Source organism: Hemiscyllium ocellatum, chromosome 6 (genome assembly GCF_020745735.1).
Source record: "Hemiscyllium ocellatum isolate sHemOce1 chromosome 6, sHemOce1.pat.X.cur, whole genome shotgun sequence".
Taxonomy (NCBI): Eukaryota; Metazoa; Chordata; class Chondrichthyes; order Orectolobiformes; family Hemiscylliidae; genus Hemiscyllium; species Hemiscyllium ocellatum.
The window spans coordinates 49,844,444-49,857,140 of record NC_083406.1 but is presented as its reverse complement, the minus strand read 5'-3'; the positions used below and the strand labels follow the sequence as shown (position 1 = coordinate 49,857,140).

The window sequence follows — 12,697 nt, the reverse complement described above, 5'->3', positions numbered from 1 at the left end:
CACCACAACCACACACCTTCATTCATCCACTGCTTTCTCAGCTACTCCCACCCCCATTTACCTCTTGGTCCTGACCCACAAGCCTCATTCCTGATGAAGGGCTTATGCCTAAAACTTTGATTCTTCTGCTCCATGGATCCTGTCTGACCTGCTGTCCTTTCCCAGCAACACACTCTCGATTTAATGAGATTACACTTCAAGTATGGGGACAGTTAATGTCACCTTAAAGGAGGAAGTTTATACTTGTCACAGATAGTGTAATAGAGGTCCACCATACTAATCCCAGAGATTGCACTCTTATCTCCTGGAAGTGAGATAGAAGAAATTAGGTCTGTATTCTTGAGTTTCTAAAAATGAGGGGTGATCTTGTGGAAACAAACTTCTTAGGGAGCATGACAGGGTGGATGTACGTAAGATCTTTCCCCTGGCTGCTGAGTGTAGAATGAAAGGGGTAGTCTCAGACTAAAACAAAAATTGCTGGAGACACTTAGCAGGTCTGGCAGCATCTGTACAGAGAAAGCAGATTCAAAATTACAGTTCCAGAGATCCTTCTTCACAAGTCCAGTTGACACCACTTTCTCTCCAGATGCTGACAGACCAGAGTTTCTCCAGCAATGTGTTTTTGCTTCAAATTTCTAGCATCTGCAGTTCTTTGCTTTTCAAGCTCAGGTCAAGTGGTGCGCCATTTAGAATGGAAATGAGAAATTTCTTCAGTTAATGTGGCAAATCTTGAATTCATTACCCCTAGAAGGCTGTAGCTTCTCAATCATTGAACATGTTCAAGACAGAGGTCAATAGGTGTCAGGAGATTTACATCAGCAAGCTTGAGATAGTGCTGTCAGCTGCACTAACTGCACGATCTAACTGAATGGTGGAGCAGGCTTAACAGGCTGACTGATGTTCTACAGCTGTTCAACATACAAGAAGTTTTGATAGAAAAAAAGAGAAATGTTTTCATCTGGTAAATAAATTGGTAGCCAAGAGTCAGATTAAAGATAAAAGAACAAGGTCGATTTGAGAGTTTCATCATGATGGGTGTCATAATCTGGTGAAAACAAATTCCATTAGAACTTTGAAAAGGCAAATGAACATGCACTTGAAGTTTAGCACACTACAAGGTTATGGGAAAAAGTCTGGAACATGGGAATCAAGTATACAGTTGTTCAAAGACTGAGCACAATTACGGCAAGCCAAATGGCACCAGTTTGCACTGTAATACATTCTGATTTTAATACATACAAACTGCAAAAAAAAAACCCACCTTTTCTGAAGTATTAAATACTTCAGGCTTCTTTTTAGGAAAGCCATGAACTTGGGACTCTATTCTTCAATAATATTCAATGTTTGCTTCTTCCTTATTTTTGAAGGGTACAAAGAGTTGCCAAGAGAATACAGCATTATGCATAAATTCAATGCCTGACCTCTCGGTATTCATACCACAAATGCTGAAATCTATGGAGGGGAGTCTTTTCTGGGTTATTTGATGATCTTGAGAAATCTACAATCCTTCACTAACAAACAAAAATAAAAATGGTACCATTCAAAGCAGTGTAGATGCTGAGAGATTTGGGTGTAAGCACCCATCAATCATTAAATATGGAAGGACAGAGCAGTTCAGAGAGCATAAAGTTCAAAATCCAATGACACCAGATTATAGTCTAACAGGTTTATTTGGAAGTTCTCTGAAAGCTTGCAGTTCAACAAGTTTATTTGGAACTATCACCTGATGTCATGTGAATTTTAATTTTAATTTTATCCACCCCAATCAGACACCAGCAGCTCCACATCAGAGAGAACAAAGCAGAGGTAACAAAGCATACAGTATAATTCTGTTAAAAATTGGAGCATGGTATACAAGAGCAAGGACATTATGTTGAACATCTAAGACATTCATTCGGCTTCTAATGACAATGGAACTAACGACATAGAAAGGAAAAAGGTTAAAATTCTTGAGAGAATATAAAAACGTGAGGAATAAATTTCAAAGAGGAGGCTCTTGGAGGATAGTTATTTCTAGATTACTTTCAATGCCACGAGCAAGTGAGGGTAGGAATAGGAGGATAGAGTGGATGAAGGAGTGGCTGAGAAGCTGGTGCAGAGGAGATGGGTTCACATTTCGGACCATTGGAATCTCTTCTGGGGTGGAAGTGGCCTAATATACTTGCGGGGAGACTCACTAGAGCTGCTCAGGAGGATTTAAACTAGTAAGGACTGGACCCAGGGAGATCGTGAGGAAAGAGATTAGTTTGAGACTTCTACAGGTGGGAGAAGGAGCAAGCCAAACAGTCAGGGTTGGCAGGGGAAAAAAAAAAGCAGAGAATGAGGAAGAAGTGATAAATTAAACTGCATTTATTTCAATGAAAGAGGGCAAACAGGAAAAGACAATGAACTCAGGGCATGGTTATGAACATGGGATTGGGATAGCATTATAACTACAGTGATGTGGCACATGAATGGACAGAAGTGACAGCTTAATGTTCCAGGGGACAAATACTATAGGAAGGATAGAAGAAGGGTGAGCAAGAGAAGAGAGGGAGTGGCATGGCACTCATCCACAGATTCTATCAACAAACACATCGACCTGGACCCAATATACTGGCCACTGCAGCGGACAGCAACTGACAACCAGAAGCGGCAGAGACAAGCCACTATAAATGCCGGAGGAAACATCACAAAAGCACTTCACAGGAGGCTCCCAAGCACTGAGGATGTCACCTAGAAAGGGGACGAAACGTTTGCAACAAAAACTCCCAGCTCGGCGAACAGAACCACAACAACGAGCACCCGAGCTACAAATCTTCTCCCAAACTTTGAGAAGGAAGCATACATCAGGTGCATAAACAGCAGCAATGAAGTGATTCCTCAAAACAGCATACTCTAGAGGGAAATCAGGAGGGCACAAACAGGACAGGAGATAGCTTTGGCAAATTAGGGTTCAGGAGAATCCTAAAGGAATTTATAAATACATTAAGGACAAAAGGGTAACTAGAGAGAGAATACAACCCCTCAAAGATCAGCAAGGCAGCCTCTGTGTGGAACCGCTGGAGATGGGGTAAGATACTTTGGATCAGTGTTTACTGGAAGATATAAAATGTGAAGAAATAGATGGTGACAGTTTGAAAAATGTCAATATAAGAGGTAGTGGTGCTGGATATCTTAAAATGCATAAGGCAGATAAATCCCCAGGACCCATTTCTGTTTTCCAGTGGCAGCAGCAACTCAAACGACGGGAGCTTGCACCAGGGGCCTGCCGGGAGCAGTGAGTCACAGACTTGTGCTTTTAAATTTGAAGTCAGAGAGCAGTAGTTTCTGGGAAAGGAGGGACTTGTATTTTTATTTCCATCCAGATATACAAGTCAGTGTTTTCACAACCCAAGACACTACCTTTGTAGGGCCTCCCACCCAACAACCGCCTCTCACCTCAAAGACCAGGGACATATCAGGCAAGCATCTCTCCTTTTTTACTTGTGATAAGGGGACTAGCAGGGATGGCAGTGCAGGGAGAGCAAATGTTCCTCCTGCATGACGTTTGAGGTGAGGGATGTCATTCATGTCCCACCCAAGTACATCTGCAGGAATTGCACACAACTTCTCTCACTCCTCCAAGACCATGTTAGGGAACTAGAGTGGGAGCTGAATGAACTTTGGATCATTCGGAAGACAGAGGCGGTGATAGATAAGAGTTACAGATAAGAGTTGCGGGGAGTTAACGATACAATAAGGGAACCGTGGTTTACAACATAAATTGCATCTCTTGTTACGGGAAGTAGTTACTCCTAGACACGGAGAAAGCTAGGTGACTGTTCGAAGGGTGAAAAAAAAAAGTCAGTGAAGGGATCTCCTGTGGTCGTTCCCCTGGAAAACATGTATACCGTTTTGGATACTGTTGACGGGAACGATTTACCAGGGGTATGCAGTGGGGCGCAGGTCTCCAGCACAGAGTCTGTCACTGTTGCACAGACGGGAAGGAGGGAAAGGAGGAGAGTGTTAGTCATTGGGGACTCAATAGTTAGAAACTCAGATAGAAGGTTTGGTGGGACTGAGCAAGGCTCGCGGTTGGGGTTGCCTCCCAAGTGCCAGGGTCCGTGACGTCTCGGATAGTATCGTTGAGGTCCTGAAGGGAGAGGGTGACCAGCCTCAAGTCGTTGTCCATGTAGGTACCAACGACATAGGTAGGAGGGATAGGAATGTAAGGCAGGATTTCAGGGAGCTAGGATGGAAGCTGAGAGCGAGAACAAACAGAGTTGTTATCTCTGGTTTGTTACCAGTGCCACGTGATAGCGAGACAAGGAATAGGGAGAGATATCAGCTGACCACGTGGCTACAAGGATAGTGCAGGAGGGAGGGGGGGGGGGTTTCAGGTCCTTGAATAATTGGGGCTCATTCTGGGAAAGGGGAGACTTGTACAAACAAGACAGTCTTTACATGAACTAGAGGGATACTAATATCCTGGGTGGGAAATTTGCTGGTGGTATTCGGGTGGGTTTAAACTAGCTCAGCAGGGGGATGGGAACCAGAGGTGTAGTTGCAATGCACAGGAGGAGGAATAGGAAGGAGAGGGACAGGATTTCAGGGTCACAGGAATGTGCTGGCAGACAACGAAGTGGTTTGAAGTGTGTTTACTTCAATGCCAGAAGAATCCGAAATAAGGTAGGTGAGCTTGCAGCATGGATAGGTACCTGGGACTTTGATGTTGTGGCCATTTCGGAGACATGGCTAGAACTTTAAGTTCCCCAACACGGAATGGAAATGCTAAAACTCTAGTACGTTGGTTTTTGTCGAATGTATACAGGAGGTTGAAGGGCCGACAACAGGGGAGGCCACACTGGGTCTGGTGCTTGGTAATGAACCAGGCCAGGTGTTTGATTTAGTTGTAGGTGAGCACTTTGGAGAGAGTGACCATAAATCAGTTACATTTAATTTAGTGGTGGAAAGGGATAGATACATAACAAGAGTTATCGATGGGGCAAGGGCAATTATAATGCGATTAGGCATGAATTAGGATGCATAGAATAGGGTAGCAAAATGCAGAGGATGCAGACAATGGAAATGTGGAGCTGGTTTAAAGAACAGATATTGCGTGTCCTTGATAAGTATGTCCCTGTCAGGCAGGGAGGTAGTGATACAATAAGGGAACCGTGGTTTACAACAGAAATTGCATCTCTTGTTACGAAGAAGGAAGCTTCTGCATTGATGAGGCAAGATGGTTCAGATGAGGCAATGGAGAATTACAGGAAGGAAGGAAGGATTTAAAAGAGAGAGTTAAGAAGAGCAAAGAGAGGACATGAGTAGTCTTTAGCAAATAGAATAAAAGGAGAACCCTAAAGCTTTCTATAGGTATGGGAGGAATAAAAGGATGATTAGGGTCGGAATAGGGCCAAAGTGGGAAGTTGGGTGTGGACCTGTGGAGATTGGAGAGGTGCTAAACGAACATTTCTCATCAGTTTTCACTCAGGAAGAGGAGATTATTGTTAAGAAGAATGAAGTACTAGATTTTAGACGAGAGAGGATCGAGGTTAGTTACAAACAGGTGTGATCAATTCTAGAAGGAGTGAAAGTAGACAAGTCCTCTGGGCTGGATGAGATTTATCAGAGGATTCTCTGGGAAGCTAGGGAGGAGATAGGAGAGCTTTTGGCTTTGATATTGGAGCCATCATTGTCTACAGGTTTGATACCAGAGGACTGGAGGATTGCAAACATTGTGCCCTTGTTCAAGAAGGACAGTAGAGGTGACCCATGTAATTATAGACCAGTGAGCCTTATTTCTTATAATCATTTCCTACAACAGAAGTAAGATTTATAATCATTTAGCAAGCAAAATTTTTATTTCAGATAGTCAACATAGTTTCGTCAAGGGCTGGTCGTGTCTCACAAACCTCAGTTTTTTGAGAAGGCAACCAAGCATGTAGATGATGGTAGAGCAGTTGACGTGGTATACATGGACTTCAGTAAAGCCTTTGATAAGGTTCCACATGATAGGCTGTTAGAGAAAATGCAGAGGCATGGGATTGAGGGCGTTTTAGCAGTTTGGATTTGAGACTGGTTTTCCTAAAGAAGGCAGCGAGTGGTGGTCGATGGAAAGTTTTCAGCCAGGAGTACAGTTACTAGTGGTGTGCCACAAAGATCTGTTTTGGGACCACTGCTGTTTGTCATTTTTATAAATAACAAAGACACAGGCAAAGGTGGATGGATTAGTAAATTTGCAGATGACACTAAAGTCGGTGGGGTAGTGGACAGTGTGGAAGAATGTTACAGGGAGACTTGGATAAACTGCAGAATTGGGCTGAGAGGTGACAAATGGAGTTCAATGCAGCTAAATGTGAGGTGACACACTTTGGGAAGAATAACAGGAAGGCAGTGTACTGGGTCGACGGAAAGATTCTTGGTAGCGTGGACGTGCAGAGGGATCTTGGAATCCATGTACATAGATCCCTGAAAGTTGCCACCTAGATGGATAGTGCTGTGAAGGCGGGACAGTAACAGTGGTTAGCATTGCTGCCTCACAGCGCCAGAAACCTGGGTTCAATTCCCACTTCTGTGCAAACTCCACACAGACAGTTGCCTTTCTCCCAGTGTCTGCATGGGTTTCCTCCGAGTGCTCCGGTTTCCTCCCACAGTCCAAAAAATGTGCAGGTTAGGTGAATTGGCCATGCTAAATTGCCCGTAGTGTTAGGGGCAGGGATAAATGTAGGGGAATGGGTCTGGGTGGGTTGCTCTTCGGAGGGTCGATGTGGACTTGTTGGCCCAAAGGGCCTGTTTCCATACTAAGTAATCTAATCTTGAAATCATACAGTGTGTTAGGTTTCATTTGTAGAGGGATTGAGTTCCGGAACCGCAATGTCATGCTGCAACCATACAAAACGCGAGTGCGGCCACACTTGGAATATTGTGTACAGTTCTGGTCCCCATATTTCAGGGAGAATGTGGAAACATTGGAAAAGGTGCACAGCAGATTTACCAGGATGTTGCCTGGTCTGGAGGGAAGGTCTGCTAATGTAGTCAACTCAGCCACATTAAAAGAGATTTAAACAATCCATAGATAAGCGCATGGATGATTTTGGGATAGTGTAGGGGAACAAGCTGAGAACAGTTCAAGGTCGGCGCAACATCAAAGGCTGAGAGGCCTGTTCTGCGTTGTATTGTTATACATTCTACCTGACCAAGTGTACCCTAGAACTCTGTGGAAAGCTAGGGAAGTGACTGTTGCTGAGATATTTGTATCATTGATAGTCACAGGTGAGGTGCCACTATTTAAAGAAAGTTGGTAAGGAAAAGCAAGAGAACCATTGAGCCCGACATCGGTAGTGGGCAAGTTGGTGGAAGGAATCCTGAGGGACAGAATTTGCAAGTATTTGGAAAGGCAAGAACAGATTAGGGATAATCAGTATGGCTGTGTGTGGGAAATCATATCTCTTGAATTTAAGATTAAATCTTTTTGAAGTAGCAGTGAGGACGACTGATGAGGGCAGACTGGTGGCCATGATCTGTATTATCTTCAGTAAGGCGTTCGACAAGATGGACTGGTTAGCAATGTTAAATCATATGGAATACAGGAAGAACTAGCAACTTGGAAACAGAACTGGCTCAAAAGGACAGAGTGGTGGTGGTGGTGGAAGGTTGCTTTTCGGGCTGGAGGCCCGTGACCAGTTGTGTGCCACAAGGATCAGTACTGAATCCACTGCTTTTTGTCATTTATATAAATGCTTTGAATGCAAATATAGGAGGTATAGTTGGCAAGTTTGCTGATGGCACCAAAATTGGAGGTGTAGTCGACAGCAAAGCAGGTTGCCTCAGAGTACAACAGGATTGTGATCAGATGGACCAATGGGCTCAGCAGTAGCACATGGATTTTAATTTGGACAGATCACATTTTGGAAAGGGAAACCAGGGCAGGACATATACACTTAATGGTACAGTCCTGTTGTTGAACAGAAACCTTTGAGTGCAGGTTCATAACTCCTTGAAAGTGGAGTCACAGGTAGATAGGATAATGAAAAAGGTGTTTGGTATGCTTTCCTTTATTGGTCAGAGGATTGAGTATAGTGTTTGGGAGGGAGCAAGGACTGCAGATGCTGGAGACCAGAGTTGAAAAAGAGTGGATAAAACACAGCATCTGAGGAGCAGGAGAATCGATGTTTCAGGCATAATCCCTTCTTCAGGAATGAGGCTGGTGTGCCAGGCGGACTGAGATAAAAGGTAGGGGGGAGGGACGCTGGGAATACGATAGGTGGAAGGAGGTGAGGGTGATAGGCTGGAGAGGGTGGGGGAGGAGAGGTCGGGAAGGAGATTGCAGGTCAAGAGGGCGGTGCTGAATCCGGGGGTTGGTGGGGAAGAGGGAAGATGAGGAAGCTGGAGAAATCTACATTCATCTTGTTTGGTTGGAGGGTTCCTAGGTGGAAGATGAGGCGCTCTTCCTCCAGGCATTGTGTGGTCAGGGTTTGACAATGGAGGAGGCTAAGGACCTGCATGTCCTTGGTGGCGAGGGAGGGGGGAGGTTAGAGTGTTCAGCCACAGGATGGTGGGTTGGTTGGTGCAGATATGTTCCCTGAAACGTTCCACAAGGAGGTGGCCTGTCTCCACAATGTAGAGGAGCCCAGATCATTTACTGCATCCGCTGCACCCAATGTGTGTGAAATGGATACAGTAAAATGGTGTGTGGGGAGGTGCAGGTGAATTTGCGATGGATATGGAAGGATCCATTGGGGCCTTCGAGGGAGGAGGTGTGGGCGCAGGTTTTGCACTTCTTGCGGTGGCAGGGGAAGGTGCCGGGAGTGGAGGTTGGGTTGGGTGGGGGGGGGCGGGGGGGGGGGGGGGGGGGGTTAATCATCCTCAGTCATATCCGCCACCTCCAAACAGTCCCCGCCACCAGGGATATATTTCCCTCCCCACCCCTATCAGCATTCCGGAGAGACCACTCCCTCCGCAACTCCCTCGTCAGGTTCACACCCCCCATCAACCCAACTTCCACTCCCCACACCTTCCCCTGCAACTGCAAGAAATGCAAAAAACTTGCACCCACAACACTTCCCCCCCCCCCCCCGCCCTCAGCTCCCTCCAAGGCTCCAATGGATCCTTCCATATCCATCGCAAATTCACCTGCACATCCACACACATCATTTACTGTATCCGTTGCACCCGATGTGGTCTCCTCTATATTGGAGGGACAGGCTCCCTTGGATCCCTTTGTTTTTAAAAAATCTTGCACCCTCTCGCTTTAAACTTCTATCCTGTAGAGTCATAGAGATGTACAGCATGGAAGCAGACTGCTTAGTCCAACGTGTCCATGCTGCCCAGATATCCCAACCCAATCTAGTCCCACCTGCCAGCACCTGGCCAATATTCCTCCAAACTCATCCAGATGCCTTTTAAATGATGAATTGTACTGCCCTCCACTACTTCCTCGGGCAGCCATTCCACACATACAACACCCTCTGACTGAAAAGTTGCTTCTTGGTTCTCTTATCTTTTCCCCCCCCCCCACCCTAAACCTATGCCCTCTAGTTCTAGACTCTCCCACGCCAAGGTGACAGACCTTGTCTATTTACCCTATCCATGCCCCTCATGATTTTATAAACCTCCTATAAGGTCACCCCCTCAGCCTCTGATGCTTCAGGGAAAACAGTTCCAGCCTATTCAACCTCTCCCTATAGCTCAAATCCTTCAACCCTGTAAATCCTTTCTGAATCCTTTCAAATTTCACAACATCCTTCCTTCCGATTGGAAGAAGACCAGAATTGCACGCAATGTATTCCAACAGTGGCCTAACCAATGTCCTGTCCAGCCATAGCATGACCTCCCAACTCCTGCACTCCATACTCTGATCAATAAAGGAAAGCATCCCAAACACCACCTTCACTATCCTGTCTACCTGCAACTCCACTTTCAAAGAACTATGAACCTGCACTCCAAGGTCTTTTTGTTCAGCAACACTTCTGAGGACCTTAGCATTAAGTGTATAAGTCCTGCTAAGATTTGCTTTCCATTTCTTAAGCTCACATCCAACTAAGAAATATAAACTATGAAAAGTAGTGGACCCAGCAGTGATCCTTGAGGCACTCCACTGGTCACAGGCCTCCAGTCTGAAAAACAACCCTCCATCACTACCCTCTGTCTTCTACCTTTTGTGCCAGTTCTGTATCCAAATGGCTAGTTCTCCCTGTGTTCCGAGGTCTAACCTGGCTAACCAGTCTCCCATCGGAAACCTTGTCTGACACTTTACTGAAGTTCATGTAGATCACGTCCACTGCTCTGCCCTCATCAATCCTCTTTGTTACTTCTTCTTAAAACTCCAATCAAGTTTGTGAGACATGATTTCCTAGGCACAAGCCATCCTAAGCACTATCCCTAATTAGTCCTTGTCTTTCCAAATACACGTACATCCTGTCCCTCCAACAACATCCTGTCCCACCGCATTATCTCAGCCTGCTCCTGCCCCACCCGTATTGTCTCAGCCTGCTCCTGCCCCACCAAATTCATCTCTGCATACCTCGACACGGTCCTTTCCCCCTTAGTCGAAGAACTTCCCACCTACGTTCGGGACACCACCCATGCTCTCCACCTCTTCCATGATTTTCGCTTCCCCAGTCCCCAAAGCCTTATCTTCGTCATGGACATCCAGTCCCTGTACACCTCCATCCTCCATCACGAAGGACTCCAAGCCCTCCGCTTCTTCCTTTCCCACCATACCACCCAGTACCCTTCCACTAACTGAACTGGTCCTCACTCTGAACAACTTCTCTTTTCAATCCTCCCACTTCCTCCAGAACAAATGAGTAGCCATGGGCACCCACATGGGCCCCAGCTATGCCTGCCTCTTCATAGAAAATGCAGATACACTGGCACCACCCCCCACCTTTTCCTCCGCTACATCGATGACTGACTGTATCGCCGCTGCCTTGTGCTCCCACGAGGAGGTTGAACAGTTCATCCACTTTACTAACACCTTCCACCCGACCTCAAATTTACCTCGACTGTCTCAGACTCCTCCCTCCCCTTCCTAGGTCTCTCCATTTCTGTCTCGGGCGACCGAATCAACACGGACATTGACTATAAACCGACCGACTCCCATAGCTATCTAGACTACACCTCCTCCCACCCTGCCCCCTGTAAAAACGCCATCCCATATTCCCAATTCCTTTATCACCGCCATATCTGCTCCCAGGAGGACCAGTTCCAATTCCGTACAACCCAGATGGCCGCCTCCTTCAAAGACCGCAATTTCCCCCCGACGTGATCGGCGATGTTCTCCACCGCATCTTCTCCACTTCCTGTTACTCCGCTCTGAGCCCCACCCCTCCAATCGTCACCAGGACAGAACCCCACTTTGGTCCAACCTCCATATACATTATATCATCCGTTGTCATTTCCGCCACCTCCAAACAGACCCCACCACCAGGGATATATTTCCCTCCCCTCCCCTATCAGCGTTCCGAAAAGACCACTCCCTCCATGACTCCCTCGTCAGGTCCACCCCCCCTCCAACCCAACCTCCACTCCCCACACCTTCCCCTGCAACTGCAAGAAATGCAAAACTTGCACCCACAACACTTCCCCCCCCCCCCCCCCCCACTCAGCTCCCTCCAAGGCTCCAATGGATCCTTCCATATCCATCGCAAATTCACCTGCACATCCACACACATCATTTACTGTATCCGTTGCACCCGATGTGGTCTCCTCTATATTGGAGAGACAGGCTGCCTACTTGCAGAACGTTTCAGGGAACATCTCTGGGACATGCAGGTCCTTAGACTCCTCCATCGCCAGACCCAGACCACACGACAACTGGAGGAAGAGCGCCTCATCTTCCGCCTAGTAACCCTCCAACCACACGGAACGAATGTAGATTTCTACAGCTTCCTCATTTCCAATCCCCCACCTTATCTCAGTCCCAACCCCCGGATTCAGCACCACCCTCTTGACCTGCAATCTCCTTCCCGACCTCTCCCCAGCCTATCACCCTCACCTCCTTTCACCTATCGTATTCCCAGCGCCTCTCTCCCAAATTCCCTCCCCCCTACCCTTTATCTCAGCCCCATGGCACACCAGCCTCATTCCTGAAGAAGGGCTTATGCCCGAAACATAGATTCTCCTGCTCCTCGGATGCTGCCTGGCCTGTTGTGTTTTTCCAGCATCACAATTTTCAACTAGTGTTTGGGAAGTCACATTGCGGCTGTACACAACATTGGTTCGGTCACTTTTGAAATGTCGTGCGCAATTCTAGTCTCCCTGCAATAGGAAAGATGTTGTGAAACTTGAAAGAGTTCAGAAAGAATTTACAACAACAACGTCACCAGGATTGGAGGATTTGAGTTCAGAGTGTGATGCTGGAAAAGCACAGGAAGTCAGGCAGCATCCGAAGAGCAGGAGAACCGACGTTTCGGGCATAAGCCCTTCATCAGGAAGGGAAGGCTTATGCCCGAAATGTCGATTCTTCTGCTCCTCAGATGCTGCCTGACCTGCTGTGCTTTTCCAGCATCACATCCTTGACTCTGATCTCCAGCATCTGCCGTCCTCACTTTCTCCTTGGAGAGTTGGAAGCTGGGACTGTTTTCCCTGGGGTGTCAGAGGCTGAGATGTGACCTTAGAGGCTTATAAAATCATGAGGGGCATGGGTAGGATAAACAGACAAAATCTTTTCCCTGGGGGAGGGAAGTTCAGAACTAGAGGGCATGGGTATAGAGAGTGAGAAGGGAAAGAT

At 46.6% G+C, this 12,697-nt stretch overlaps 1 protein-coding gene across 1 annotated transcript in view; it reads right to left on the bottom strand.

The window, feature by feature from the left end:
• Window positions 1-12,697, bottom strand: part of cep295 (centrosomal protein 295) — a 188,566-nt gene that overhangs the window by 144,949 nt on the left and 30,920 nt on the right. The window lies entirely within an intron of this gene.